Source organism: Tasmannia lanceolata, unplaced genomic scaffold, assembly GCF_043159265.1.
Source record: "Tasmannia lanceolata isolate RefF3 unplaced genomic scaffold, GAP_Taslan_0.1 ptg000020l, whole genome shotgun sequence".
NCBI lineage: Eukaryota > Viridiplantae > Streptophyta > Magnoliopsida > Canellales > Winteraceae > Tasmannia > Tasmannia lanceolata.
The window spans coordinates 8,779,803-8,791,063 of NW_027518697.1; the positions used below are offsets into that span (position 1 = coordinate 8,779,803).

The 11,261-nt window shown below is 40.7% G+C and overlaps 1 pseudogene across 1 annotated transcript; it reads left to right on the top strand.

The window, feature by feature from the left end:
* The first annotated feature begins 1,828 nt into the window (after positions 1–1,828).
* LOC143854055 (serine/threonine-protein kinase Nek5-like) lies at positions 1,829–10,902 on the top strand (annotated as a pseudogene). The gene is made up of 2 exons (XR_013237355.1): positions 1,829–8,862; positions 8,952–10,902. The product of XR_013237355.1 is annotated as a serine/threonine-protein kinase Nek5-like (transcript).
* The last annotated feature ends 359 nt before the right edge of the window (positions 10,903–11,261 follow it).

The window sequence follows — 11,261 nt, forward strand, 5'->3', positions numbered from 1 at the left end:
AAATCACCATTCATTGTAAAATACTTATCTATGCCAAGAAAGGTAGGGGTTGTGATTTGTATGTTTAATAGATGTTTGTTGTAGGGTATGGAGCTAAGTGTGATAAAGATGGGGACTGGTATAGGCAAATTAGTGTGATATAAATTTGATAGAAATTGGGTTGGATTGAATGAAGTGAAGATGTATTGGAACCCCTAGCTTGATTGTGCAAGTTTTGACATTGTAACAGCCACTTTGTCGAGGAGTGTGCAAGAGATGCTACGGAAATAAATGCATCACTAATTGGCAAAGGGACTGTTCCAGCCACAAGAGAGCGTTCAGGTGAGGAAATTAGGGGTTGGATTTGGGGAAAAGATTATGCGACAAAGGGAAGAATAGAGGAGAACTGGAGGCTGCAATTCAATGCATAAGAGGATAACAAAATGGGGTGAAGGACTGTTGTGACAACTGCTAAATAAGTGGCGAAACAGAGAGAGCAACAAGCTTCTCAGCCACAGATCTGGAAGAGGAAAATGGGTAAGGAGGTGAGAAGTTACTGTAACAACAATTGAAACAAACATGACGAGGATTGAGATGAAGAATGGTGGAGAGAAAGGCGGCGGCTGTAAGATTTGTCTTGGGAAACTAGGAGCGAGATATAGGGGAGTGGTAGGCCGATCATTGGAAAATGTTCTGGACTCTTATCTATCAAATAAGATCGATCGGTCTAAATTATTTCAAAAGGTATTCGACTAATTATCTCATAGGGACCTATCGACCTTTCTCATGATTTTCGATCCTCCATAACAGATGCGCTTAGTGAAATATTTTTTAATGACCCGTCAGACTTGCTCATAGCCAAGATTCTCAGCCAATCGATGGGTTAGGTGAAATTTCCCGTAACGACTTATTGGCCCTTGAATTCAGATACTAAGGTAATCGATGGGCTGGGTGAAATACCCCGTAACAACCTATCGGCTATGCTCATGACTCAAATCCTTAGGTATTCGATTGTCCATCGAACTTCTTTAGGCTGAGCACTTGGACCCAACACACCGAGGAGTTGCCACGATACCTAAGCCCTGCCTTTTACCATGGGGAAAATTCCAACCTTTTGAAGTAGTTTTAGAGTGTTTATTCTCACTAATTTCTCCTTATTTAGCTTACTTGTTTATAGCTAAAGGATGGTTAAGCTAATCATGGTAAATTTTCTCAACTCAAACTAACCTCTTCTTCCAAAACCAATCGCTCGGCAATTTCCTCGACTCATATCTGTAAAATAAGATCAATCGGTCTAAATCAATCATTCACAACGGTATTGATGTCTTTGAATAGCTTCCTAAGAATTTTGATCCTCAAGTTACCAATGAAATGGGTGAAATATCGCGTAACGACCTATCGACCTTACTCATAACCCTTATAGTCAATGTGATCCATGGGCTAAAATATTTCATTACTACCTACAAGCCTTACTAACAATTCAGATCCTCAGGTAATTGATGGGCTTGATAAAATATCCTGTAACGAACTATATGCCTTGCTTGGAACTTAGATTCTTAGGTAATCTATCTACTGGATGAAATATCACGTAAATGTCTAATGAGCTTGCTCAGAACTTGGATCATTAGCCCAATATTTTCCCTCTGTCTCCTTGTCTGTTATCCCTATCATTTCCCTTAATCATCTCACTCCTAATTTCTTTATCTGAAAATTTTCTCTTGTTGCTGATGAGTCCCTTTTCGAATCGTTGTTATAGCTGTTTCTTTAGCATCTCTTTGAAACTCCTTCACGAAGAAGACCATGGTCGTGGCTTGCACGATCAAGGTACGGGTTCCCCTGCATCTTTATTTCATTGTTGGAAACCTACTTTCATATTTGATACTTTCTACACTTATTTGCTTTTACCAGCCCCATCTTCATCACCCTCAGTCCCATACTCTCCATACATCGACACACTCAAGCCGCAATCCCTAGCTTTCTTGGACATATGTAGGTATTTTATCCTGTCAAGCAAATCACCATTCATTGTAAAATACTTATCTATGCCAAGAAAGGTAGGGGTTGTGATTTGTATGTTTAATAGATGTTTGTTGTAGGGTATGGAGCTAAGGGTGATAAAGATGGGGACTGGTATAGGCAAATTAATGTTATATAAATTTGATAGAAATTGGGTTGGATTGAATGAAGTAATGATGTATTGGAAGTTTGGAACCCCTAGCTTGATTGTGCAAGTTTTGACCTTGTAACAGCCTCTTGGTTGAGGAATGTGCAAGAGATGCTAGAGAAATAAATGCAGCACTAATTGGCAAAGGGACTGTTCCAGCCATAAGAGAGAGTTCAGGTGAGGAGATTAGGGGTTGGATTTGGGGAAACGATTATGCGACAAAGGGAAGAATAGAGGAGAACTGGAGGCCCCTAGCTTGATTGTGCAAGTTTTGACCTTGTAACGGCCTCTTGGTCGAGGAATGTGTAAGAGATGCTAGAGAAATAAATGCAGCACTAATTGGCAAAGGGACTGTTCCAGCCATAAGAGAGAGTTCAGGTGAGGAGATTAGGGGTTGGATTTGGGGAAACGATTATGCGACAAAGGGAAGAATTAGAGAAGAACTGGAGGCTACAATTCGATGCATAAAAGGATAATAAAATGGGGTGAAGGACTGCTGTGACAACTGCTAAATAAGTGGCGAAACAGAAAGAACAACAAGTTTCTCAGCCACAGATCTGGAAGAGGAAAATGGGTATGGAGGTGAGAAGTTACTGTAACAACAATTGAAACAAACATGACGAGGATTGAGATGAGGAACGGTGGGGAGAAAGGCGGCGGCGGCAAGATCCTGCCTTGGGAAACTAGGAGCGAGATATATAGGAGTGGTAAGCCGATCATTGGAAAATGTTCTAGACTCTTATCTATCAAATAAGATCATTCGGTCTAAATTATTTCAAAAGGTCTTCGACTAATTATCTCATAGGGACCTATCGACCTTTCTAATGATTTTTCGATCCCCCATAACAGATGGGCTTAGTGGAATATTTTTTAATGACCCGTCAGACTTGCTCATAGCCAAGATTCTCAGCCAATCGATGGGTTAGGTGAAATATCCCGTAACGACTTATTGGCCCTAGAATTCAGATACTAAGGTAATCGATGGGCTGGGTGAAATACCTCGTAACAACCTATCGGCTATGCTCATGACTCAAATCCTTAGGTATTCGATTGCCCATCCAACTTCTTTAGGCTGAGCACGTGGACCGAACACACCGAGGAGTCGCCACGATACCTAAGCCCCGCCTTTTACCATGGGGAAAATTCCAACATTTTAAAGTAGTTTTAGAGTGTTTATTCTCCCTAATTTCTTCTTATTTAGCTTACTCGTTTATAGCTTAAGGATGGTTAAGCTAATCAAGGTAAATTTTTTCAACTCAAACTAACCACTTCTTCCAAAGCCAATCGCTTGGCGATTTCCTCGACTCATCTGTAAAATCAGACCAATCGGTCTAAATCAATCATTCACAACGGTATTCATGTCTTCGAATAGCTTCCTAAGAATTTTGATCCTCAAGTTACCAATGAAATGGGTGAAATATCGCGTAACGACCTATCGACCTTACTCATAACCCTTATAGTCAATGTGATCCATGGGCTAAAATATTTCATCACTACTTACAAGCCTTACTAACAATTTAGATCCTCAGGTAATTGATGGGCTTGATAAAATATCTTGTAACGAAGTATATGCCTTGCTTAGAACTCAGATTCTTAGGTAATCTATCTGCTGGATGAAATATCACGTAACTGTCTAATGAGCTTGCTCAGAACTTGGATCATTAGCCCAATATTTCCCCTCTGCCTCCTTCTCTGTTATCCCTATCATTTCCCCTAATCATCTCACTCCTAATTTCCCTATCTGAAAATTTTCTCTGGTTGCTGATGAGTCCCTTTTCGAATCGTTGTTATAGCTGTTTCTTTAGCATCTCTTTGAAACTCCTTCATGAAGAAGACCATGGTCGTGGCTTGCACGATCATGGTACGGGTTCCCCTTCATCTTTATTTCATTTTTGGAATACTACTGTCATATTTGATACTTTCTACACTTATTTGCTTTTACCACCCGCATCGTCATCACCCTCAGTCCCATACGCTCCATACATCGACACACTCAAGCCGCAATCTCTAGCTTTCTTGGACATATGTTGGTATTTTATCATGTCAAGCAAATCACCATTCATTGTAAAATACTTATCTATTCCAAGAAAGGTAGGGGTTGTGATTTGTATGTTTAATAGACGTTTGTTGTAGAGTATGGAGCTAAGGGTGATAAAGATGGGGACTGGTATAGGCAAATTAGTGTTATATAAATTTGATATAAATTGGGTTGGATTGAATGAAGTAAAGATGTATTGGAACCCTTGCTTGATTGTGCAAGTTTTGACCTTGTAACGGCCTCTTGGTCGAGGGGTGTGCAAGAGATGCTACAGAAATAAATGCAGCACTAATTGGCAAAGGGACTGTTCCCGCCACAAGGGAGAGTTCAGGTATTAGGGGTTGGATTTGGGGAAAAGATTATGCGGCAAAGGGAAGAATAGAGGAGAACTGGAGGCTGCGATTCGATGCATAAGAGGATAATAAAATGGGGTGAAGGACTGCTGTGATAATTGCTAAATAAGTGGCGAAACAGTGAGAACAACAAGTTTCTCAGCCACAGATCTGGAAGAGGAAAATGGGTAAGGAGGTGAGAAGTTACTGTAACAATAATTGAAACAAACATGACGAGGATTGAGATGAGGAACAGTGGAGAGAAAGGCGGCGGCTGTAAGATCCTGCCTTGGGAAACTTGAAGCGAGATATAGGGGAGTGGTAGGCCGATCATTGGAAAATGTTCTGGACTCTTATCTATCAAATAAGATCGATCGGTCTAAATTATTTCAAAAGGTCTTCGACTAATTATCTCATGGTGACCTATCGACCTTTCTAATGATTTTTGATCCTCCATTACAGATGGGCTTAGTGAAATATTTTTTAATGACCCGTCAGACTTGCTCATAGCCAAGATTCTCAGCCAATCGATGGGTTAGGTGAAATATCCCGTAACGACTTATTGGCCCTAGAATTCAGATACTAAGGTAATCGATGGGCTGGGTGAAATATCCCGTAACGACCTATCGGCTATGCTCATCACTCAAATCCTTAGGTATTCGATTTCCCATCCAACTTCTCTAGGCTAAGCACGTAGACCCAGCACACCGATGAGTCGCCACGATACCTAAGCCCCGCCTTTTACCATGGGGAAAATTCCAACCCTTTTAAGTAGTTTTAGAGTGTTTATTCTCACTAATTTCTCCTTATTTAGCTTACTCGTTTATAGCTTAAGGTTGGTTAAGCTAATCAAGGTAAATTTTCTCAACTCAAACTAACCTCTTCTTCCAAAACCAAACGCTCGGCGATATCCTCTACTCATATCTGTAAAATCAGATCAGTCGGTCTAAATCAATCATTCACAATGGTATTCATGTCTTTGAATAGCTTCCTAAGAATTTAAATCCTCAAGTTACCAATGAAATTGGTGAAATATCGCGTAACGACCTATCGACCTTACTCATAACCCTTATAGTCAATGTGATCCATGGGCTAAAATATTTCATTACTACCCACAAGCCTTACTAACAATTCAGATCCTCAGGTAATTGATGGGCTTGATAAAATATCTTGTAACGAACTATATGCCTTGCTTGGAACTCAGATTCTTAGGTAATCTATCTGCTGGATGAAATATCGCGTAACTGTCTAATGAGCTTGCTCAGAACTTGGATCATTAGCCCAATATTTTCCCTCTGTCTCCTTGTCTGTTATCCCTATCATTTCCCCTAATCATCTCACTCCTAATTTCCCTATCTGAAAATTTTCTCTTGTTGCTGATGAGTCCCTTTTCGAATCGTTGTTGTAGCTATTTCTTTAGCATTTCTTTGAAACTCCTTCACGAAGAAGACCATGGTCGTGGCTTGCACGATCATGGTACGGGTTCCCCTTCATCTTTATTTTATTTTTGGAAACCTACTTTCATATTTGATACTTTCTACACTTATTTGCTTTTAAAAGCCACATCTTCATCACCCTCAGTCTCATACTCTCCATACATCGACACACTCAAGCCGCAATCCCTAGCTTTCTTGGACATATATTGGTATTTTATCCTGTCAAGCAAATCGCCAATCATTGTAAAATACTTATCTATGCCAAGAAAGGTAGGGGTTGTGATTTGTATGTTTAATAGACGTTTGTTGTAGAGTATGGAGCTAAGGGTGATAAAGATGGGGATTGGTCTAGGCAAATTAGTGTTATATAAATTTGATATAAATTGGGTTGGATTGAATGAAGTAAAGATGTATTGGAACCCTTGCTTGATTGTGCAAGTTTTGACCTTGTAACGGCCTCTTGGTCGAGGGGTGTGCAAGAGATGCTACAGAAATAAATGTAGCACTAATTGGCAAAGGGACTGTTCCCGCCACAAGGGAGAGTTCAGGTATTAGGGGTTGGATTTGGGGAAAAGATTATGCGGCAAAGGGGAGAATAGAGGAGAACTGGAGGCTGCAATTCGATGCATAGGAGGATAATAAAATGGGGTGAAGGACTGCTGTGACAACTGCTAAATAAGTGGCGAAACAGAGAGAACAGCAAGATTCTCAGCCACAGATCTGGAAAAGGAAAATGGGTAAGGAGGTGAGAAGTTACGGTAACAACAATTGAAACAAACATGACGAGGATTGAGATGAGGAACAGTGGAGAGAAAGGCGGCGGCTGTAAGATCCTGCCTTGGGAAACTTGGAGCGAGATATAGGGGAGTGGTAGGCCGATCATTGGAAAATGTTCTGGACTCTCAAATAAGATCGATCGGTCTAAATTATTTCAAAAGGTCTTCGACTAATTATCTCATGGGGACCTATCGACCTTTCTAATGATTTTTGATCCTCCATTACAGATGGGCTTAGTGAAATATTTTTTAATAACCCGTCAGACTTGCTCATAGCCAAGATTCTCAGCCAATCGATGGGTTAGGTGAAATATCCCGTAACGACTTATTGGCCCTAGAATTCAGATACTAAGGTAATCGATGGGCTGGGTGAAATACCTCGTAACAACCTATCGGCTATGCTCATGACTCAAATCCTTAGATATTCGATTGTCCATCCAACTTCTTTAGGCTGAGTACTTGGACCCAACACACCGAGGAGTCGCCACGATACCTAAGCCCCGCCTTTTACCATGGGGAAAATTCCAACCTTTTAAAGTAGTTTTAGAGTGTTTATTCTCACTAATTTCTCCTTGTTTAGCTTACTCGTTTATAGCTTAAGGATGGTTAAGCTAATCAAGGTAAATTTTCTCAACTCAAACTAACCTCTTCTTCCAAAACCAATCGCTCGGCGATTTCCTTGACTCGTATCTGTAAAATCAGATCAATCGGTCTAAATCAATCATTCACAACGGTATTCATGTCTTTGAATAGCTTCCTAAGAATTTTGATCCTCAAGTTACCAATGAAATGGGTGAAATATCGCGTAACGACCTATCGACCTTACTCATAACCCTTTTAGTCAATGTGATCCTGGGCTAAAATATTTCATTACTACCTACAAGCCTTAGTAACAATTCAGATCCTCAGGTAATTGATGAGCTTTATAAAATATCTTGTAACGAACTATATGCGTTGCTTGGAACTCAGATTCTTAGGTAATCTATCTGCTGGGTGAAATATCGCGTAACTGTCTAATGAGCTTGCTCAGAGCTTGGATCATTGACCTAATATTTCCCCTCTGTCTCCTTGTCTGTTATCCCTATCATTTCCCCTAATCATCTCACTCCTAATTTCCCTATCTGAAAATTTTCTCTGGTTGCTGATGAGTCCCTTTTCGAATCGTTGTTGTAGCTGTTTCTTTAGCATCTCTTTGAAACTCCTTCACGAAGAAGACCATGGTCGTGGCTTGCACGATCAAGGTACGGGTTCCCCTTCATCTTTATTTCATTTTTGGAAACCTACTTTCATATTTGATACTTTCTACACTTATTTACTTTTACCAGCCCCATCTTCATCACCCTCAGTCCCATACTCTCCATACATCGACATACTCAAGCTGCAATCCCTAGCTTTCTTGGACATATGTAGGTATTTTATCCTGTCAAGCAAATCACCATTCATTGTAAAATACTTATCTATGCCAAGAAAGGTAGGGGTTGTGATTTGTATGTTTAATAGATGTTTGTTGTAGTGTATGGAGCTAAGGGTGATAAAGATGGGGACTGCTATAGGCAAATTAGTGTTATATAAATTTGATTGAAATTGGGTTGGATTGAATGAAGTAAAGATGTATTGGAACCCTTGCTTGATTGTGCAAGAGATGCTACCGAAATTGTTGAAACAGATGAAAACAGATGAAAACATTGTGACAAAATTGTTGTGTGATCAGAGGCCTAAGAGTGAACCAAAGGACCCAAAAATTCAGTTGTCGGTGGGAGTCAAATGCTTAGCAAATGATGAACATTGCACTGGCATCTCTACCTTCGAAACAGATGAACACAATGCAGCAAAATTGTTATGTGATCGTAGGCCTAGGAGTGAACCAAGGCAACCAAAAATTATTAAAAATATATTGATGGCTCTTAAAGAAGAGGGAAAAGATAGAGAAAACAGCCCCATGAGAGGCACTCATTTAAAGGCAGGTGGGTTATCCAGCCAAAAAAATAACATAGAGGCATCCCCCAAAGTGCCCAAACCCGGCAAGGCCATGTCTTCTAGTTTCAAGTCTAATCCAGATATGCCGGCTGTTGTACAAGCCAAGGCGAACAGTGAGACTGCCAAGCGCATGCAGGGATCACAACCCTTGAAGCATATGGTGAGATTTGGGTTTTGGCTTCTTTCATTTCTTAGCAGTTCTTGTCTGTTATTTTACATAATTTATATTTCATTTATTTTCTGTTACAGTTACCAGTATTTGAGCCTTCGCCAAAGAGTAAAGCTAGACATGACGGGGTGTCACCTGCTGGTCCAGTAAAACAAGTTACAGAAGATGGAGTTTCGGTAAGCCAAGGCAACGGACTCCACCTTCCAATTTAGCAAGACGATCTTCCTTTCCAGTACAGAAAAAACCTGCTGGGCCTGAAATTCGAATCCCTGTGAGCAATGTCATCAAGGTACCTCCTAGAGAGATAACCTCACCGGCTGCGAAAACTTCTAACCCAACAGACAATGGCTTGAAACAGGCATCAACTGATATCATCCAAGAATCTGAAATGATTCCCCTTGGAGCCTTCTAGAGAAGTAGAGACTGATATGTGTAGTTCAAAACCATTGAACACAACCCAAGTTTGGAACTCTGAGGCAGTCCCTTCGACTATTCTTCAGGAACAGAATGAACCATGCTCTTTGAACTTGATAGATGATCCCCATGAGAGACTCACTCATACTGAAAGTTCAGAACATGATCCCCCTAGTCATTCAATTGCTTCCCCTATACGCTCTGTCGTGCCTGAGAACCTATCTACGGAAAGCATTGGACATGATTTTAGATCTGTATCATGCTCAGTTGAGAACTCTGAGGCTAATGGAGAGGTTTGTAATAGTATTACCAGTAATCACGAGATGAGTTTAAGCCCAACTCCAGAGCCCTCTTTCCCAAGCTGTGAGCTGGAATATGTTTGTGAGAATGATTTTTCTATAAGCACTCCGAGTAGACTAGATTCAATGACCGGGTCGGACCTCACTTCTACACCAACTGGGGATGATAAATTCACTGTCAGAGAACTTCTGTCGTCCATAACAGACATTACATCTACTACAGTTTCGACTGCTCAAAACTTCTCACAGCCAGAGAAGCTCCCTACACCAACTCAGACTGTTGAGAAACCGGGACTAACTCAGTCCCTTTCAGCTACCCAAAAGAACTCACAGCCTGAGAAGGTAACCACTCCAATTCAGTCCATAGAGAAACCAATGGGTCCCCATCTGCCACCAGCTTTTGATGATGTCATACATGTCATACGACACAGCGCCTTCCGTCTTGGTAGTGAGCAACCAGTAATGGAAAGTGTGGAAATGGGTGTCCAGAACATGGACGTCGGGAAGCTGTTAAATGTGGTAAGGGAGGAAATGGAGGTGAGAAACACTCCGCCAATTACTCTGAGGTCCTCGAGTTGCTCAGAGGCTGCGACTCTGAAATCAAATTCTTTGGAAAATGTGGGCATTAAGGAGATGGATGTAAGAAACACAGCACCCCACATTAAGGAGATGGATGTAAGAAACACAGCACCCTTGGCGCCCCCCACGCCCAGTTGCTATGAGTCTGTGAATTCTAATTGTTCAGAAGGTCTTGTTAGTTCAAAGGAAGATGAATCTCCAGTAAAGGAAACATTGGATGTGAATTCTTTTAGGCAGAGGGCAGATGCTCTTGAAGGGCTATTAGAGCTATCCGCGGATTTGCTGCAGCAAAGTAGGTTGGAAGAGCTAGCAGTTGTTTTGAAGCCCTTTGGGAAGGATAAGGTGTCCCCACGGGAGACGGCAATATGGTTGGCTAAGAGTCTTAAAGGGATGATCGATGATGCAGGCCGCTCAGCTTGATTCGATTTGATGATGCTGGTAAGTTCTCAGTTTCTGTTACTTTTCTATTCTAGTGTGTAATAGCTTCACGTTTCAAACAAAACAAAACACTTCTTTTCATTCCCAAAATTTTTGTATTCTTTCTTTAGCATAGCGTGTTGAATATAGTCAATGTATTCTAGTGTGTAATAGCTTCACGTTTCAAACAAAACAAAACACTTCTTTTCATTCCCAAAATTTTTGTATTCTTTCTTTAGCATAGCGTGTTGAATATAGTGAATGTACCATTGACTATAAATCTGATTTTTTTCCAATTAGCTTGATTAGAACTTTCAGGTCCTAAAATAGCAGTTCACTTTTAACATAGGAGGTGGTATTACTTCATCTGAGAATGATCATGCACATACATTTACACGATAACTGAAAAACAGAAGTCTTTATGTTATTATCACCCATGTAAACAGTCCCTCCATTGCAGCACAGTATATATAAAATCAGTCTGTACATGGTGTCCAAAATGCACTGTGACCCTTCTGTTATAAGAAACTTCATTTTGACCGGAGATCTTTCCAGATTCATGGCACGTCATGATCCTTTTGTCTATGAGATTGGATGATCTGGACCATCCCTGCCTTGTGCTTTTGCGAAATGGCTTTCTGTGAAATTGCCTCGTAAATCCCATTTAACTACTTTTATAAG